The sequence below is a fragment of the Pinus tabuliformis genome, chromosome 8 (genome assembly GCF_031772625.1).
Source record: "Pinus tabuliformis cultivar Carrire ecotype Pingquan chromosome 8, CPIR1, whole genome shotgun sequence".
NCBI classification, from domain to species: domain Eukaryota; kingdom Viridiplantae; phylum Streptophyta; class Pinopsida; order Pinales; family Pinaceae; genus Pinus; species Pinus tabuliformis.
The window spans coordinates 935,647,137-935,670,401 of NC_142294.1; positions in this window are offsets into that span (position 1 = coordinate 935,647,137).

Sequence of the window (23,265 nt, forward strand, 5' to 3'; positions counted from 1 at the left end):
GCACATGAGATGAAATTCTCCCCTATGTCAAACAAAGCTACAACAGAGCTCTCCACAGCTCAATAGGCCACAACCCATTTCAGGTAGGGTTGGGATTTCAACCATTATGCCCCATTGATGTGGCCATACCATTTAAAACCACTCAAGTAGATTTGGCTCATGTGTAGTCTGAAGCTGAAAGGGCTAACATATTCATTGAACGCATTCAACACATATACCAATAGGTCCATGATGTGTTGGGTAGATCCAATGTTAAGTACAAGCAGCGCCATGGTCAACATCGAGTACCGCATAAATTCCAAGTGCGCAAAAACGTTTGGCTTCATTTGCAAAAAAACTACCTTTTTGGGCCCCACTGCAAGCTTCGCCCACTCAGATATGGGTGATAATGCCTTCGAGCTCAACATCCCACCATTCCTTGGTCTGCACCCAGTGTTCAATGTAGATCGCCTTTGGCCATACTTCCCACAATTGTTGAACACATCTGACATTGCAGAACAACTCACACCAATAGAGCTAAACCCAGACTGCATGGAACAGGCCACCACTGATTGGATCATGGAAACACAGATCAAGAGCACTCGCCAGTCGAAGATCCAACTCCTTCACCAAGGCAAGTGGCTCACTAGGGACCAAGTTCAACAGAAGTTTCCCTATCTCATGGAGGCACTCAACACAATGGGGACCATTGCTTCCTAAGGGGGGAGGAATGATCCAGGTGGATATTTGTAGCCACCTACCTATTCCACTTGGACCCCAAATGTTACCTATTTTAGTTTTTCAATTCCCTTAATTGTATAACATTTTACTATTTTTGGTTTTTTTTTGGGTCCTTAACTTCTGGAGTCGTTTTGAGGCCCTAAACGACATTTTTAGGGAAAACAGAGAGAACAAATATGTCTCAAATTGGACTGCCTATTTGATTTTGGCCTTCTCTTCGACATATTCGAAACAAGGTATTATGATAGCCAAACAGAGATCGTATTCCAAAGTTATGACCCCGATAAGTTTATGTACCAATTTAACCAAACAGGGCCCACAGTTTTTTTGCTTCTTCTCCTAGGGTTAGGTTTTACGATGTTTAGGGTTTTCCATTGTTTCTCAATAATAAATAGGCCTTTGAGCCTCATTTTACCAAGTTTAGAGGCATGTAGCCCCCACATCTCTCCTCAGAGATAAGCTACCATCGCCAGAGGTATCTTATTTCCATTCTGTTTGTAGGCATAATTCACTATTTTTCCATTAATGAAATGAATTGTGTTTTTGCCGCATCTCTATGTTTATGATTATATCTATAAATTGTTGCATTCTTGTTTAAGTTCAGATCATATGCTCCAAAACTGAGCTGACAAAATGTTACCAATTGATCCTCATAAGCCTTTTTATGAATGAGGCCTTTATTTTCTTCATTTTCCATTATTTTTCTTCAATTTACTCCTCACTTGAAACCTGTGACCTTTCACCTTCCTTTTCTCATAATTTCCATTATTTTCATAAATAAATGTGCCAAAAATTCCATTTTCCTTTCCAAAGCCTTAGCCATTTCCTCTGTCAATTTCCTTAACAATAAAAAACCAAATGAACACCCCCCTAGGATGTCTTGCCCAATATTAAGCTTGTAATAACTGTCCCATCAACTATGGTTATTATTTTTAACTTTTATTACATGGAATTTTCACCATGCTTGTTACAAAACCCTACTCTTGGGGAACAACATCCTCAGTGTTAAAACACACCAAGACCTCAACAAGATCGTTGAAAAGAAAACATAGTGCCCATGGAGCTTTATAACTTAGCTCGTTGTAGTATTTATAATGAATGACCACTACTGAAACATGAAAATCATACAGTTTTCTAGATATTTATAACACTTCTCATTACGATATTTAGAATAACTACATATACACATACACATTTGCTTCACTAAAAAAAAACCTATTGCCTGTGAGGCTTTATAAATCCAACTCAATACACTATTTACAATAGTAAACACATATACACATATGCACATTTTCTCAACCACGAAGTAAAATGATTTAATGACTGCATCCACAACATGGGAATCCAAAAGCTCACACACCCACCCTCAAAGTAATACCAGTATTCACCTCCTTCCTAGGAAGTCTAAAATCCACTACGAAAGTCAAACTGCATCCAATGTCTAGTGCTACAATCCTGCACCACTTGTCCTCTCAGTGAACAGTCAATGACTCATTGTTCCAGGGCATACTCCCAATGTGCACCTAATTCCATCTGCTAATGCTAATGACCAAAACAAACATATACACAACCTTCCCTTCTCTACTACACAGTCCCTCGGGAAATCTGGTCAACCCCTTTCATGCAGTCACTCACCTTCCAAGTTCCCGGTCATCCCCTATCTCGGGCGATCCATCCCTTGACAAGGCTTCCTCGCATCAGAAGTTCAAACAAACAAGACATATACCTGCCTCATAACCATCATGCTAGTCATAGCATGCACATGGAAATCAATGGACATTATTGGGTACCAGTGTCCCACAATGACCTTGCTCTTAAAGTACTATACCAGCATATTGCTGCATGTTCCAATTTCTTTCACTTTTGCTACTAGTTCTTGTAGTCAATTTCAACCCCCTTACTCGACATTTCCAGGTTTCCTATACCAAACACATAACTTCCATTAGATTCAAAATAAATTGAAATAGCTTCAAATCATACCTCATCGATAGCTCATTGATAAGGTACACTTGAAATCTTGTTTACTTCTTGTCAAAACAAGTCAAACTAACTATTTGATCAAATCATCATGTGTAAACACATCACATCAGGTTAGCTTGAAACACAACCATCATAGATCAAAATCATAAAGTATCATAAATCATAATCGTAGATCACACGTAATCATCATAGACCATAATCATAAACCACATGCATAATTAAACTGAAACAAAATATTGATACTTATCCGTTAATCAATCCTTGGCTTCCCCATTTGTCCTTATTTTGTACACACATTGGATCAATTTCCACACCAGACAACACCCATTGCCTTCTCCTCAACCATGTGCACATACACATAGTGTGCATCACACACATACAACTACATACATCATACAACACCATGCAATACATGCATTTACACCAGTACCATATGTACTACATGTACATAGTACCACCTCTAGACTACAACCACCTGCACAACATGTGCAAAAAATCACATGTACATGAGATCACCTCCACAACGTGTACACAATGCCACATGTAAACTGTACCATTGTACATGTACACAATACTACATGTACACAATACCATACGCATGACATGTACATGATGCCATATGCACACATTTTTATGTGCACGACATGTACACGACACCACCTGCACATAACACCACTTGTACAACATTTACACAACACCACATGCACACAACACCACTTGTACAATCATGCACACAACACCATGTGTACATAGCTCCACATGTACACAATGCACGTACACCACTTGTACATAACACTTCTTATCCAACATTTACATAGCATCATCTATACACAACACTACATATGCAATATCCACACAATACTACATGCACATAACATCACATATGCAACATGTGCACAACAATATTACCACACATCCAAAACCACACTATCTTTACCAAGTAACCTGGCTTCTAGTGTCTTATCCATGCTTGTCCCAACATGTCTTAGATCATATTGCTTCCATTTCGCTATTGTACCCATCGATATAACCTGTCCATAACATAGACATAATATAATCACATAATATCAACTCATGACCATATGATACTGACCTTATATATTTTTCATTACTACTCTTCTCCATTGATTCCTTGTAAGACCAAGAACCTATTCATGCCATTCACTTACATAAGAAATCATTCCTCCACAAGGATGATTCCTGATGGCCCTATCAGAAAGTGACATAGATACATAGATACATACATATATAATCATTAGAATAGAACAATCATCATTCTGTCAGACAATGAAATACATACATACATGTATACATATATGAACATCAGCATAATCATGATCATAACATAATTACCAGATAACATAAGGTCTAGGTTAAGAGAACTTCATTTATTCATGCACAACATGAACAAAATTGAGAGCAATATTTCCTAACATAGCCATGGCATCAGACACCTAAGATCCCTTTACTTTACCTTTTTTAGTTACCTTTCACTTGTTTGTGCTGCCACCATTTGTTTACCACTATGAACCAACCACTCCAACCGACTGTCATAGTTTTACCTTCCACTATGCTTACTCATGCACAGAGCTTCATCTGAGTTTTATATTACCTATTGGGTACCACACAACTCTCCCCCAACTCCATTAACTTTCCTTTTACCCAAACAATTCCCAAGACTCAAAATATAAAAGGAAATACCAAGAAACAACTAAGAAGAAAACCATGAAAACCAATAACAACATGACACCACAATAAAGTGGCATAGCGATGCAACAGACACACACAAAATCGCAAATCAAGTGCAACAACCACACAAGACAAAAAAACACAAGACTAACCACAGACACCATGACTCAATCCCCATGGTTCCCAAGGAAATCTCAAAAAGAGCCTTTTTTAAGATTCATGGAAATATCTCTTGCCATGCAACTCCTTGCATCATACTGCCATAAACATATAATGTCAGTGCATAACTAAACATAAAAATATACTAGTTGCCTTACCTTGTTGTGCCAAACAGGTTGCCTTGTAGCTAAACCTGTCTATGCCATCTCTTAAGTGACTCAAATTCCCTTGATAAATCCACTTGTAACTAGAGACTAGCTAATATACCTGTCAATTACATGTCCATGAATATAACACATATCCACATAATTTCAAACAAATCAAGGTTAATAAAACTTCCTGTCTACAAATTACTCATTCATTTGGAATTATGGTTTCCAAACATAACCAAGGAATTCTTGCCCAATTCCTTTCCTTTGCCTTTTTACCTTGTTATAATTGAGGCTTACTATGTACTGTCACATCACCCAATGATTAGTTATATAAACACATCAACTATTACCCTTTCATGCTAATACAAAGCATGTTTCCTGCAACTATTCACACATGTCAACCACATGTTCCAAATATCAAGACAATCATATCTATAATTTTGAAATCATCTTTTACAAATAATCATGTCTTAACCCTTAGACAACTCATAGTCATTAGACATAATGCTACAACTATCAACTACATTCAAGCACATATCAACTCTCTCACCACATATGTGTTACTACAATCATCTTAAAGCAAGATCATTGGAACACATAATCATATTATGAAATTCATCAAACATTCAACCAACTTGCAAACATACCATGTTAAATAAATCAACTAAACAACATAATCAAACAATCAAGTACCAAATATAGGACATAGGAAAACTCATACCTTAATGTATCTCAAGGGAGGTGATCTTGTTTGCACAATCAATCCAGGTTAGCACGATATAACTTCACAACATATCAACTCAAACATATAATCACAATATCCATAACATTAGCTAACTAACATGTTCACATCATAAGCTCATAAGAATTGGTCATTCACGCATAAAAATCACATGTGTAAGATTAATCAAGATTAGTACGACACCATATCACAAATATGTAAGCTCATACCTGAATATTGCAACCATAATCATCTGCATAGGTCAAACTAGGTTAACACAATACATATAACATCAAGATCTTTGACTCAATGAACATAACCATCACGCATATGACTAATCCAAATTACAACATCAAGATCTCAATGAAATAACCCTAATTATCAAGTTAATAACATATAACAAAAATATGCTATATATAATTCTCATCAACAACATATAACCTAATAATCAAGTTATCTAACATAAAACAACAATAGAAATGCATACAACCATAGGTTACCATCATTCTTGACTATTTGACTCATGTGCATATAACTACACTAATCAACTAACATCCATCATGAATGTAACCATAACATCAAAAGACATGTACATAAACCTAATGTATATAAACCTAATTCATATAACAATATTTGACTTACACACTTGCATGTGAAACATAAAATACCTATATTATGATCTACTCTTACCCAAAATTCTAATGCTACAATCTCATCATGATGATCTTCATCACCTGCTCTATCTCAACCAACACATTAGCATCATAACAACCAATATCACCCTGATGACCTAAATTGCATACCATGGCTTCACAACACATGTTTGATATACTATTCATGCATAACTATAAACAATACCATTCATGCATGATAACTACATATAGACATATAACACATGAGTACCAAACCATATAAACATCATTCTGGTTAGAGTCCAGTCATCAATGCATGACCATATAAACTACACAAACCATGAACTCATTCATGACAACAAAAATTGCTCCATTGTACACATTGCCACATGCAACCATCAACATGCATAAGAAATTCCTAATCAACTACACATACGCATAAATGAAGGTAGTTGAGCATAAGCGATCAATTCTTGTAACCAAACCTACAAGACTGATACATGTAATCAAACATACAATAAGGTAATCAATCGACATATAATAACATGTAAGTGACATATAACAATATTTAGGTGACATATAACAATATGTATCCACTCATACACTCATGACGATGCATTCCATAAAATAAATGTCAAATTCCACATGATGACATCACTACATCCATGATCAACATTATGCAAATGTTACAGGAACATGGAATGCAATTGAAAGAGACACACATGCAACTGACATGCATGCATGATCAACACATAGCCCATCCAGTCCGAGGGGTGAACCATGCTCTGATACCACTCTGTAACACCCTCCTCCCACATCTACCAAGAAACTAGCCAGTCAGGATAAATATGCAATGAGAGGCCACTATGATATGATTTGACCTCCTAAGTCACGTAAAGGAAGTGGAACCAAAAGAAACACACCATACAAACATTCAACATCAGCTTCAGGACCCTCAGGAACCAATCCAACACTTTATACATCTTGCCCTTGGCTCCCACTAATCTTTTCGACAACTTAAGCCTCATTCACTCTCATGATATAGGCATGTAAACGTCAACAAACCCATAGTCACTCTCATAAGCTTGCCTTCCAACGTCCAGAGACTAATTTAGTCAGTGCTATGCCAATGTCCCCTAGATTTGAGCCACTTTTTCAAGCCCTGAGCCCAGGTCACTACCTAGAATTGAACCATATCTTCAGAATAATAAAATAACATTGAAATGATAGTACTAAATAAAATACTTTTTTAAGACCTTGAATAGACCCCTACTAGCCATGTCAGGCATTTCGTCAAACATAACTCAAATATGTAAGCTACAGGTGTAAATAATAGTTCTGAGCATAGAGGTCTCATACTTATCTGAGATTGAGCATGAAGCATTGATGCCTCAACACATTAACTGCCATTGCATCCATCAGGTCATAGGTACATTGTTCATTCATATACAAGTAAAAACATAATGAGATCCATACATAGATGTTTTCATAAAACATATACATAACCAACATAATAGGGACATAAATACCAATGAACTCACTACCATATAAACCTCATATAATCTAGTATAATGCTCATATAAATACAAGGAGAAAAAACCTATTATTGATGATTAAATATCCAACCTGAGATGGGACTTCCACATTCCACTCGACCATAGAATGGCTGAGCCAAATATCTCTTCAGCCATTCACCCCCATGCCGTATTCCAAGCATGAATGTGGGACTCAAACCAAAAGAACCAACCAGGGCATACTGAGGCTAAACCACCTCAACCTCATGAATAGAAACCAGGCTTTATTGTTATCCATCACAGATCATTAGGCCAACACAATGAACACATCATAGCATGATTTACTGTGATCTCCACCCAATTACTAGGCCAAACAAGCATGGATTCCACTGGATTTCTCCACCTACACTGTGAGGAATTTTTATGTCTCCTAGTCTCTCTAAATTTATTGTAATCCAAACTTGGATCAATAGGACCTAAACTAATACCGACTCTCCAGGCTTTAGCACATATCTAAAACCCAGTATTATTAGGTCCAATGGAGAGCAAACCACCTCTTGAATTTATCATATATCCTGTCATTCACTAGCAAGTATTCCTAGGACCATTGAGGCAACATAATCCTAGCATTACCACAACCCAAAGTCTGGCTCAAGGGTCACTACGACAATGGATTTATCGTGATCCATAGTCTGGTCCATGGACCACTAGGCCATGTGATCTTTCTTTTAGATATCCACCCCTCTCAACTTCAAATCCATCTGACAATCCAGCTCAACTAAACATGAGAACCCCATCACATCATGGCTATCTAGAAATAGAAAAGCTAGGCTAAAAACACCATTACCCTAGAAAAAATCATGCCACAACAACAAAAGAACCACATGCAATACAATGCATGAAAAATCTAGCAAGGAAAATACACATGCAAATTGATACCTACAATGAATCGTGCTGTAGCTGCTTGATCCCGCCTTTCCCTGCTTGATCTTTTCTTCCTCTTTCCTTCTTCGCCTTTCTTGATCCAATGCCAAAAATGCTCCAAGAAAACTCTAAGTGTACAAGAGTGAGAGAGAGTGTGTGAATAAAGAGAGAGATCCAAAACTGAACTAACAAAAGGTTACCAATTGATCCTTAGAAGCCTTTTCATTAATGAGGCCTCTATTTTCTTCATTTTCCATTATTTTCCTTCAATTTTCTCCTCACATGCCACTTGTGTCCTTTCACCTTCCTTTTCTCCTAATTTCCATTATTTTCATCAATAAATGTGCCAAAAATTCCATTTTTCCTTTCCAAATCCTTAATCATTGCCTTTGCCAATTTCCTTAGCCATAAACAACCAAATGAACACCCCCTAGGTTGTCTTTCCCAACATTAATCTTGGTATAAGTTTCCCATCAATCGTGGTTATTATTTTTAACTCTTATTACATGGAATTTGCACCATAGGTATTACAATACATTTGGAAAAAATTGATAAGTTTGGCATACTTAAACACCTTGGAATTATCAATTACTATTTTCCTTGGACAACCAAACCTTGCTAGAATGTTTTCTTCAATAAATATGATCACCACTAAGTCAGTTATTATATAAGTAGGGATGGCTTTCACCCATTTTGAAAAATACTCTGTAGTAGTTAAAATCCACTTGTGTTGTCCATTGGATGGTGGGTCTATTTCACCTATGAAATACAATCCCCCCTATTTGAATGACTACTCTACAAATACGAGAATTAATCTTAAAGGTGTAAATTTCTTCTTTTCAACAAATATTTGGCACACCTTAGAAACATTCGCCAATTTATATACATCAGAGAATGAGTTACTGCGTTCTAACTGTAGTATCCAACACAAGAACATGCATGAAATTAATTAATAATTTTAGAGATCTCCTCCTCTGTCAAACACAACAACAACACCCTAATAGGTTCCTTCCACTACAATTTACTGTTAGAAATGAAAAAATTTTGAGCTTTCAATCTTAAGGCCTTATACCTTGTTTTTTGTAAACTTGGTGGACAACTAAGAAACCATAGGCAATGGAAAATGTATTTGTACCATTTTGAACACGAGTTTTCATATGCAATATTGTCATTCCCTTTTTTAGATTTATATTTTTCAACTTCTGCATTTAGCTCAGAATTATCAGCCAACAAACTAATACCCAATGCTTGATAATTCACCTCTGACAAGTTTTTGTCCAGTCCTTGCCCTTTTATTACATTTGTTGGCTTTATATCCATGTCATATTCTTGTATCTTTTCAATCCATTTCCATATTTTACCTTTACTATCTCCCTATGTAAAAACATCCTCGACTCTTGCTATGGGAACATAAGCTCTTATTCTTGATTGCAACACATATGTCCTGAATGATTTTAATGTTTGACAAGAGAATATGCTTGTTTCTGCAAAATTTTATAATTCAGTTCAACATCTCTTAGAACCTAATTGATGAATGAAATAGGCTTCTCTTTCTCATCATTGTTTTATGTAGTAACACAACTACAATAGTGGTGGGTGATGCAAAATAAAATATCATAAAAGGATTCTCATAATATGGACTAACTAGGATATGAGATTCTCCAAAATCCTTATTAATTCTTGAAAATGAATCTCTAGCTTTAGGAGTCCATTTTACCTATTTATGCTTTCTTAACATATCTATGATTTCATTTACAATTTCTACATAATTAAGATAAAATCTTCTCAATAAATTGATTCTCCAAAGAAAACCTGAATCTCCTTTATTCTTGTAAATGAAATATTACTGATAGTATCTACTCTCTTAGGGTCAATTTTTACTGCTTATTTTGAAACTACTTGTCCCAACAACTTACCTTCCCTAACAGAAAGCTATAATTTCTTTGGATTTAAGGACAAGCCATACTTTCTACACTTTTCAAAGGTTAGTTGTAAATTCTCTAAATGTTCATCGTCGAATTTTGAAAAAAAAAGTTTTGTCATCAAGGTAAATCACTACAAATTTTTCTTTCTCTCCAACGGAGGCTATGTCTATCTCTCTCTGAAATGTGGCACCTACATTCATGAGGCCAAATGACATCTTAACATACATGAACATGCCCCATGGTGTAGTGAAAGCTATCTTTTTTTAATTTTCTAGATGGAATGCAATATGTTTGTAACCATAAAACCCATATATCATTGACAATATTTAGGACCCTATTACCTTCTACAAAATATATCCATCTTAGGTAAGGGATAGTTGTCATTCATAGATGCTCTGTTTAGGTTCTTGAAATCTATGCACAATATCATTTCTCCATTCCTTTTTCTCACTAAGACGAGGTTTTCCACCCAATCAGAGTACCTTAATGAGACAATAATCTTAACTTGAAGTGACTTATTAACTTCTTTTGATATCAAAGGATGTAATAGAGAATTCATTTTCCTAAGTTTCTATTTATAAGGTTTCACGTCTGTTTTCAATGGAATTTTATGTTGAATAATATCTATATTATAGGTCTTCAAGTTCCCATATGTCCCATGCAAATATATCATAATATTTTTAAAATAAATTTGCATGCCCTTGATTATAATCTTCAGGAATCCCTTTTACTAATTTATCAGTCTGGGTTGATTCTTTGTACCAATGTTACAGTCTTCAATTTTCTCCCCCCAACTTTATTTTCTTACATTGGAAAGACCATCATTTGAATCAAACAACCTTTCTAGTGGTACAAGTCCTCTTGGAATTATATTTCCTTTCAATTGTAGAATATTTTGATCTTCCATAGAATCCTTCCAAGGAAACACCTCTTCAACTGCTTCTTATTCACTTATACCCTCTTCTTCTTGATCAATTTGGGAAGCTGAGAATTCCCCAACCACCTCTATAAAATGTTTGATTTGTTCTTCATCCTCAAACACTTGCCAATGTTTCACATTATCAAGTACTGAAGTCCTATACCTGATTTCAACTTCATATCTCAAGTTAGGATTTTGTGTGGGTTTAAATGTACTAGCTACCACTACTAAGGAGTCTGCCAGTCTATTCTTTTCCCTTGGAACAAAACTTATATTGAAAGCAAAGAAGAATTTTTCAATCAAATCCCAAGATTCATTTCTATATGAACTCTACCTTGGATGTTTGGTTTGACATTGGTCTTTTATCTCTCTAATGACCAATTCAGAATCACCAAACACTGAAAAACACTCTATTTTTAGGTTATTTGTAGCTTGTAATCCCATAATTAATGCCTCATATTCTATGATATTATTTGTTGAATCAAAACCCAATTTATAAGAGAGAGAGGGACTACTTCACCTTTAAGAGGCACCAACAAGACCTCTACATCATTACCTTCCCTAGAGTAATCTCCTTTAAAATGCAACTTCCAAATGGAGTTCTACATTGCTTCTAGTTTTTCCATAGTAATTGGAACTTCAACCTGAACATGTTCAACCATAGTATCATCTACTTCTAATAGAAAACAAGATAAATACTTCTCCTATCCATACATTAGGAAGATTTTTGGGTTACCTTCTTTGGTAATAGTTTTGGTAAACTTTGATTTTTTGTACAACCTTCGTTCTTCCCCACAAAAAACTAGAATTCTTGCATATGTGATATCCAATTTAATAGATCCTCCTAGTTTCATCACCTAAGATGTTGAAAGAAACATTTGTTAAGATTAGGTATGTTCTATGCTAGAGAAATTTATTTAAATTTTCATAGTTAGCAATCACATCAGCATTACAATAAACTGCTGATAGAACATAAATATAAAATGCAGAAGACAAGCCAAGACAAGAGGACACAAGATATGGCGCGAGCCAGGGACAAACCCCACAACGTGTGGGGAAACCCTTGATCAATTCTTCTTTTGTCTTCAAAGTTCAGCAGAGAAGGAGAGAGAGAGAGAGAGAGAGAGATAATACATTTACAACAGAAGTCAACACTTTGACCTATCTGTATCTGAGCATAGATCATTTTCTATAATGATGAGATCAGTTGAAGACATTCTGCTTCAACTGAATCTCCTAGGTGATGACTTCACCTATCCATTTCGTTCCTCTACTGCACCTTAACGTGAAGCACCATCATGCAACATCATGTTCATGATCTTATCCATCCTCATGCTTCATGCTGCTCATGCTGCTCATGATCTCATCATGCTTCATGCTGCTCATACTGCCCATGATCTCATCATTAACACACTGCCCTTTATGACAGCAACTTCTAGCCTGAAGGTTGTCTTATGTGCCACGCTGTCACCTACAATGCTCAGAGGTTTACATGCTCTCCATCTAGACTACCTCACGTTGTCAACAGGCTTGTGACAATTTTTGAGAGACTCACCCTTAACGAGATCAGGATAGCATCTTCTAGTTCTGATATTATAACCAAGAATTACTACTGAGGATATATGAGCTTGCAGGGGCTCAGATCAATACACAAATATATACTGAACTATACGTATGCCAAAATATACTTTGGCACAGAGTGTAGGAGAGTTCTAGCTGCATCTATTGACAATGTATATGGTGCTCTCCATGCGTATGTCACTATTACAGGACTGCATTCTTCATTAGAGGACTCCGTTCAAATGACATGACAGTGTAACTTCATGTTATGCGTATATCATGATTGTCTTCCTTTACTGCAGTACTACAACATGTATATTACTGTGTATATATATATATATATATTGCCATTTGCTGCGTATATGCACCTCGGTTATATTACCAATTACTGCATATATGTACCTCGGTTATATTACCAATTGTTGTGTATATGTATCCCTATTGCCTTGCGTATACATAGTCATGAACCCATACTACGTATACATCGTTCTGAACCTATACTGCATATACATAGTTCTGAACCTATACTGCATATACAGTCATCGCCAGCATATATATGAACCCATACACAGCGTATTGAACAGCATATCCCTGTCCCATTGACCTGTGTATGTTTTATTGGACAGTGGATTCCATTTACAGCGAAATGTCCTCATGATGAACAACATGAATTTTCTCTTCATGAACTGTGATGATAACCCAGTGTATATGATGACATATACATACATATATATATATATATATATATATATATATATATATATATATATATATATATATATATATATATATATATATATATATATACATACTGCATATACAGTCATCGCCAGCATATATATGAACCCATACACAGCGTATTGAACAGCATATCCCTGTCCCATTGACCTGTGTATGTTTTATTGGACAGTGGATTCCATTTACAGCGGAATGTCCTCATGATGAACAACATGAATTTTCTCTTCATGAACTGTGATGATAACCCAGTGTATATGATGACATATACATACATACATACATATATATATATATATATATATATATATATATATATATATATATATATATATATATATATATATATATATATATATATATATATATATATATATATATATATATATATATATATATATATATATATATATATATATATATATATGCCACGACTTGTACATTAGAGTTGTGACCAGCGCATTCGCTCCTTATATCAATGACAACGTATTGACTGCGTGTAATCCTCTTCAGTATTTCTATATACCTGACTGCGGCTGGCCTGCGTGGTATCTTATATTGTCATGACTGTGTGTAGGGTTTCCAGTGTACAAGTCTTCATCGTATAGGCGCTGTGCATTGTATGAACTGCGTTCCACCCATGCCATCGTATGAATATCTGTGTATATTGCTAGGGCTGTGTATAATCAACATGCACAGCGTGATCCAATGGCTACATGAAACCAGCGTATAACATCCATAGCGTATCCAATGTGAACAGCGTATATGATGAACAAATGTTTTCATAAACAACGTATGGACCAGCGTACTCCTTTTGTGATTCTCCTTCCAAAAACCCAAGACGTGGAGAGGAGATCACACCAAGAAAATGAGTGTATAAATGATATCAAATCCTCATTTATTTATACCACAACGAAGATGATGAGTAGACACGTCGGTTGGGCTTCTAGAGCCTACATAAGAGCTGGTCGGCTTGATAATAATTATATAAACAAAATAATTTCATATCTCCATAAATACTTATCAGAATCGGATGATCTTTGGATCAATCCTACACCTCTCGATGAGAGGGATCCAATAAAAATATCAGCTGCCATAAATAAGCCGACCCACACGGAGTTTGGCCCTGGTTTCCAATTTAACACTCCCTCTCAACTAGGGAGAACTCCATCTGGTGATCCATATGTCCAACAATACTATCTCGGCCACTAGTGCCTTGCACTGCTCTGCCTAGCTCTGCTCTGCTCTGTTGGGTCTGCTCTACTCTGCTCAGCTCTGCTGGCTTTGCTCTGCTCTGCTCAGCTCAGCTCAGCTAGCTCTGCTCTGCTGGCTCTGCTCAGCTCAGCTCTGCTAGCTCTGCTCTGCTCTGCTCAGCTCAGCTCTGCTAGCTCAGCTCTGCTGGCTCAGCTCAGCTCTGCTCATCTCCGCTCTGCTAGCTCTGCTCAGCTCAGCTCTGCTAGCTCTGCTCTGCTCTGCTCCGCTGAACTATGAAGAAGAAGAATTGGTCGAGAATGTCTCATACCATTCTCCACTGACCCAAAGTCAGACTCAGAGTGCGTACCACTAGTCCCATACCAGTCTTAACTGACCCAAACTCATCGTCATAGTAGGTGCCACTCCTGGTCCCAGACCAGTATCGCAGTCTCAGAGAGTGTACCACTAGTCCCAGACCAGTCTCAGCGGACCCGAAGTCAGCGTCATAGTATGTACGACTCTCACTGGTCCCAGACCAGTACTGCACTGACATGAAGTCAGTCTCGGAGTATGTACCACTGGTCCTAGACCAGTCTCAGCCGACCTAAGGTCAGCGTCATAGTATGTACAACTCCTACCACTGGTCCCAGACCAGTATCATTGATCCCAGATCAATGGAGGACATCCTAGCGTAGGGAGTACGGTAGATACAAGGATGCGTCCATCGGTACTACTATGGTCCCTAACTTCATTTCCCTGCTCATTAATCAGATGAGAGGTACTTCCCATGAGTCCCAGACTGCATGGGTAGGATGCCACGACAGGAGAACTTAATCAATCCTATCCTCACAGGAGAACACATCAATCCATGCCTCACAGGAGAACTAATCATCCTGCTACAGAAGAGAGCGAATCATCTTGTCCCACAAGAGAGCGAATCATCTTGTTCCAGTGCGTACCACCAGGGGAGGGTGAGTCACCCTGTGGTCGAATGTTGCTCCAATAGAACTACAAGCCCCCAAAGCTCCCAGAGCTCAATGTATGCAACATGCAGGACCCTTTTACAAAGATCTCTCGACGACTCCAAGTCGTTCGGGAAAATCACAAATTTGATCTTTCCTCAGGGCTCTGTCTTGTACATCATCTCAGTGCGATGGAGCCTCCTTGATCATCGACTTACCATATCCCAGATAAGGCAGTATTTGATGTCTATCTGCTGGAGCAATTGCCGAATATGAGATTCCTCAATAATCGAATCCCACCTCTAGTTGTCACAGAGAATCACAGTGGTATTCATCATGTGTACAAAAAACTCACTCAAGAGTTTCAAAAACTAGACTACCTCACAGAAGGCCATGCTATCAGCAATGTATTCTGCTCAGAGTCACCGACTTCTGCTTCCTGCTCATCCAGGATATCGAGGCAGATTCCAAAGAGAAACAACACTGAGAAGTGCTCTAGTGATCCTCCATACTGCCTGCCCACTCATCATTCGAATAATCATGTGGTTTCATATTTCCAGCAGTGTATCTCAATTCATGAGAGATTGTGCCCTGAAGATATCTTAGAAGATTCTTGGCACCAATCTAGTGAGGCTCAACCAAATATGAGCTCACCATGCTAACTACAACACAGATGTCTAGACGGAGGTTCTCCAAGAACATCAATGCGAATGAGTTTATGAAACTCAGAGGCATTTCCCAAATCTGGTCCAACATCATTACCATATAACTGCTGAAAGTTAAGATCCTCGAGGCAGTCACAAGCTTGCAGCTTATCTTCTCACATTCAGAATCCAACTCCCTCTGTCTCCTATAAATGAGAGGGTCTGCACATGTCAGACATAGGTGCCGGTACGAGAGGTTTATCATCCACAACCTTCGAGTAATGGTTTGGATCGGTTTCACTCCTAGTGAATCTCAATTGCATTAGATAGCAATCAATCCTCTCATACTATGCCCAAGGTGTTTTCCTTCAAGCCATAGAGGGCTTTCTTCCACCTGCATACATGAGATTCCTTGATCATGATTCTCAAACTCCTCGGGTTGTTCCAAACCTGTGAACCTGCTGCATGAGGGGAATGGTCCCCTTATAATATTTTCCTTCGGTACATTTCAGACATGTACCTTCATGCTTCTTTTTGAATTCAGGCATCCTAGTCACCATCTGACTCACAGACCTCCGGTGCTGAGTCAATGGACATGGTCGCCAGTGGACTTCCTGCAACTTGATAAAACCCTGAACTCAAAAGTATCTTTAAAAGATCTACGTACCTTTCCATCGATAAGTGCCACCCTGTAACCTTTGAATTCCATTTCCGAGATGGACATCAGGTTCGATCAGGTACATGAAAGAGATTTTGGGGTTCCTCGCTTTTGTGGAAGAGTCGATCATTTCCTTGATGACCTGCATTACCAGTCATTATTTTGATCATTGAAGATGTCCCAGGAATGATTATTATCTTCATCAAGAGGTGTGTCTTTGCCATTCAGACACTCCTTCACATAACGGCCGAACTTATTTCAACAAGGCATCCGCCTTTCCTTCCACCCTTAGATCTGAACTTCCCAATGAAGTGATCTTAAGATGGACCATCAGAATCTTCCGCTGCGCCATTCTGATAACATTCTCTGCTTTGACTTCACCCTAGGTGAATTATGAGGAACCCATTGATCCTTCTGTCTTGTCCCAACTGTCTTCGGTGATTGCTCTTTCACTCTTGCTTGGGCATTGTCTTCACCTCAGCTCTGATACCATGTTAAGATTAGGTATGTTCTATGCTAGAGCAATTTATTTAAATTTTCGCAGTTAGCAATCACATCACCATTACGATAGACTGCAGATAGAACATAAATATAAAACGTAGAAGACAAGCCAAGACAAGAGGACACAAGATATGGCGCGAGCCAGGGACAAACCCCACAACGTGTGGGGAAACCCTTCATCAATTCTTCTTTTATCTTCAAAGTTCAGCAGAGAAGGAGAGAGAGAGAGAGAGAGATAATACATTTACAACAGAAGTCAACATTTTGACCTATCTAGATCTGAGCATAGATCATTTTCTATAATGATGAGATCAGTTGAAGACATTCTGCTTCAACTGAATCTCTTAGGTGATGACTTCACCTATCCATTTCGTTCCTCTACTACACCTTACCATGTAGCACCATCATGCAACATCATGTTCATGATCTTATCCATCCTCATGCTTCATGCTGCTCATGCTGCTCATGATCTCATCATGCTTCATGCTGCTCATACTGCCCATGATCTCATCATTAACACACTGCCCTTTATGACAGCAACTTCCAGCCTGAAGGCTGTCTTATGCGCCACGCTGTCACCTACAATGCTCAGAGGTTTACATGCTGTCCATCTAGACTACCTCACGTTGTCAACAGGCTTGTGACAATTTTTGAGAGACTCATCCTTAACGAGATCAGGATAGCATCTTATAGTTCTGATATTATAACCAAGAATTACTACTGAGGGTATATGAGCTAGCAGGGGCTCAGATCAATACACAAATATATACTGAACTATACGTATGCCAAAATATACTTTGGCCCAGAACGTAGGAGAGTTCTAGCTGCATCTATTGACAATGTATATGGTGCTCTCCATGTGTATGTCACTATTACAGGACTGCGTTCTTCATTAGAGGACTCCGTTCAAATGACATGACAGTGTAACTTCATGCTATGCGTATATCATGACTGTCTTCCTTTACTGCAGTACTACAGCATGTGTATTACTGTGTATATATATATATCTATATATATATATATATATATATATATATATATATATATATATATATATATATTGCCATTTGCTGCGTATATGCACCTCGGTTATATTACCAATTGCTGCGTATATGTACCTCGGTTATATTACCAATTGCTGCGTATATGTATCCCTATTTCCTTGCGTATACATAGTCATGAACCCATACTGCGTATACATAATTCTGAACCTATACTGCATATACATTGTTCTGAACCTATACTGCGTATACAGTCATCGCCAGCATATATATGAACCCATACACAGCGTATTGAACAGCATATCCCTGTCCCATTGACCTGTGTATGTTTTATTGGACAGTGGATTCCATTTACAGCGGAATGTCCTCATGATGAACAACATGAATTTTCTCTTCATGAACTGTGATGATAACCCAGCGTATATGATGACATATATATGCCACGACTTGTACATTAGAGTTGTGACCAACGCATTCGCTCCTTATATCAATGATAGCGTATTGACTGCGTGTAATCCTCTTCAGTATTTCTATATACCTGACTGCGGTTGGCCTGCGTGGTATCTTATATTGTCATGACTGCGTGTAGGGTTTCCAGCGTACAAGTTCTCATCGTATAGGCATTGTGCATTGTATGAACTGCGTTCCACCCATGCCATCGTATGAATATCTGTGTATATTGCTAGGGCTGTGTATAATCAACATGTACAGCGTGATCCCATGACTACATGAAACCAACGTATAGCATCCACAGCGTATCCAATGTGAACAGCGTATATGATGAACAGATGTTTTCATAAACAGCGTATGGACCAGCGTACTCCTTTTGTGATTCTCCTTCCAAAAACCCAAGACGTGGAGAGGAGATCACATCAAGAATGAGTGTGTAAATGATATCAAATCCTCATTTATTTATACCACAACGAAGATGATGAGTAGACACGTCGGTTGGGCTTCTAGAGACTACATAAGAGCTAGTCGGCTTGATAATAATTATATAAACAAAATAAATTCATATCTCCATAAATAATTATCAGAATTGGATGATCTCTGGATCAATCCTACACCTCTCGATGAGAGGGATCCAATAAAAATATCAGCTGCCATAAATAAGCCGACCCACATGGAGTTTGGCCCTAGTTCCCAATTTAACAACATGCCAAATTATGTTGTAATATTAGCAACTACAATATCCATCACTATACTTCTGACATGAATTTGTGTCGTAGTGACCACCAAGTCTTCTATGACACCAAGACATTTTATTCTTTTTTAGTCAAAAGATTACAAATCCTTATATGGTTTAGTGATTTGTAAACCAAGCTTCTCCATAATAGTAATAGGCATAAGATTAAGAGAGGCACCTGAATCAAGCATACAATTATGCAACATGAAATCATGAATTAACAAGGTGATATAAAAACAAGGAGTGGTGGAGTATTTCCATTCTACATGTGATCCAAACATCACAACAAGTTTTAATTCCTGCAAATTCACACTTCCTTGAGTTGTAGTTACTGGTGTGAAATTCATGAAATCAATAATATGATTTTTGTAAGCAGGTTATCTTTCCAACTCTGCTAATGGGACAAATATCTTTTCTTTCTCTAACTCCTTTCCAAGACAAGAAGTGTGTATGCCTTTCTCTATATTTATTTTTCCACCTACCTCCTTATTATCTTGATTCTCATGGTTTGAATATGTATGTTGTTTTTATTGATTTGTTTGTCTTGGCTTAACTTGTTGAGAGTGTGATGACTCTCCCTTGGTTAATGGAATGGCCTGAATAGGCTCCTTCCCCTTATTGTTACTCCTCAGTGTATTTTGTTGGGATTGATCATCGTTTTGGTCCTGAAACCTAGACCTCTTCCTGGATCTGAGATCATATCTTTTACATCATTCAACTTGCATATAATACGAAAACTTCTTACGATAAGCATCAATTTATTATTCATCTAAGGGGGCATCCAAATCCATGCCTTCTTCCTATTCTTCTACTTCTTGTTCTTCTTCTTCCTTTGATGATGTGGAATATTGATTCTCCTGAAACTTGAGTGCTTGTTCTAAATTATCCTCTGGTTCATCTTGTATGTGCAAAGGTGGTTGAATTTGGTCTTGTTGATCTTTCCTCTCTCTGTGTGAGATATTCAAAGGAGGCCTCTTGAGTTGGGGATTGAAATTCATGTTTGGGACTTGCTGGATTTGTCTATGAGGGTTTTCATTTTTCAGATCTAACTTCACCAATTTATTTCAAATATTTCTGATTAATTTAGTGATTTCATCCAAAAAAAATTCTTGCATGTCCTTCTAGTGGCCTAAAGGGCCAGATTCTTCTTTTGCCTTCCTTCTATACGTATTTTTGACCTTCTACATAAATTACCTGCAAAAAAATTCTTAGAAAACAAAAAATATACAATGGAAAGAAACATAAAAAAAATACATAGAGATTTTTCCCTGGATCCCAAAACCGGGACTACCATATTTATTTTTCATTACATTCCTTTCAATGTTACAATACATATATATGCACGCTGAAGAATTCATAAACCTCAATCCATTAACATTGGATTAAAACATAACCATAGTTCCCTTGACCGGATCTAAGAGATACCATGGGAAGAAAACCATGATGCCCACAACCATGTGCGAAACCCATGCACAAAACCATAGGTAAGTCTGACCACCTAATATAGGGTTGATTTTTGTCCTTCTCGGGGTGCTTCCCCAAACCCTGTGCACATTGGGCTAGTCATGGAAAGAATATAACACACATCCAACATTCTCCCACTTGTTGTTTTTGTTTCCACACAGGGGATCAAAGGAGAGCTTAGTCATTAGTCTAGCCTTGCAATTCCAATTATTTCTCTATATCAAGAAAAAAAGAAAATTTTAAGGATGGAAATTTATCTTGAAGTTTAATAACATTGGTGAATATCACTAGTCCCTAATATGTAAAATATAAAATCTTTAGTGATGTATTTGTAAAATTATTCAAATTTATAATGATTTTATATATACTCTCTATATAATGTTGGTGATTCTTAAGGTCAAATAATTTTACATTTAAAATTTGGGTGAATTATTTTTATAAAAAATGGAAATTGGTGAATTTTTTGTTTTTGGAAAAATCATGGAAAATTGGCCCACCTACGAATATTAGCCCTTAAAATTTTCCATGTCAAGGAAACTTCTCAGTGCTCATAGACTTTGACAATGCATTTTCATCATTCTTCAAAATGTTCACCTTTACTAGCAACACCTTTTTGTCCTCAACCATATCCCTCACAAAGTGATATTGAGCATCAATGTTCTTTGTCTTTCAATGATAAGAAGGGTTCTTTGCCAAGAGAATTTCACTTTGGCTATCATAGTCTATCCTTATAAATTGTTGTACTAACCCCATACTTGAACACAATATTTTCAACCACACTGCTTCCTTCCTTACATGAGTGGCTGCCATATATTCCACCGGTGTAGTTGAAAGTGTCACTACATACTATCTCTTGCCCATCCAACTGACTGCACCTTCAAATACGTTAAAAACATACCCACTTATAGATATTCTCTTATCCTAATCTCTATCCTAGTCTACATCAACAAATACATGGATGTCCAAAACTCTATCCAATCCTGACCTTCCTTGTAGCACAAACCATAATCACTAGTGCCATACAAATACTTGAAAACCCACTTCGCTGTTGTCCAATGGTTCTTCGCTATTTTTTACATGAACCTGCTCCATACTCCCACTGCATGTGCGATGTCTAGTCTAGTACAAACCATTGCATACATTAGGCTACTGATTGCACTTGCGTATGGAACATGAGACATGCCCTCTTCCTCTTCTTGTGTCTTCGAACACTGTTCAACAGATAAATTTACACCTATACAAATAGGAACCTTCATTGGATTAGTGTCCTACAGATTAAAGTTCTACAATATTTTCTCAACATACCTCCTTTGGTTTAACCAGAGCTTCCTCTCTTCCGATCTCGTTTAACTTCCATGCCCAAAATATAGTGTTCAGCACCAATATCCTTCATCTCGAATTTGGAGAACAATTGGGTCTTCAAATCCTGGATAATTTATTTTTAATTTCTAGTCAACAACATATTATCCACATACAAGACCAAATAAATAACATGGTCACCAATTAATTTAAATACACACAATGATCTTCTTTTCTTCTGGAGAAGCCAAGTCCCTATATATATGTATCAAATTTATGATACCACATCCTTGGTGACTATTTTAACCCATATAGATACGTTTTTAACCTACATACTAGTTCTTTCTTACTCTTCATTGCAAAGCCTTTATGTTGCTTCATGTAGAACTCTTCTTCCAGATCCGCATGAAGAAATGTTATCTTCACATCCATCTGTTCCACCTCAAAATAAGAAGCAACAAAAACAGATAAAAGTAATCTAATAGAAGCTACCTTGGCAACAAGAGAAATTTTTTTACGAAAATCAACTCTCGGCACCTAGGAATAACCTTTTGCTACAAACCGAGCTTTTTATTTCTCCACCTTTCCTTCTGAATTCATCTTCTTCTTAAAATCCTTCCAGCCATCAACTCCACCAGATCCCAAGCATCATTTTTTTTCCAAAGATTCCATTTCATCAACCATGACCTCTTTCCATAGTTTTCCATCCTCTGAATCTATTGCCCC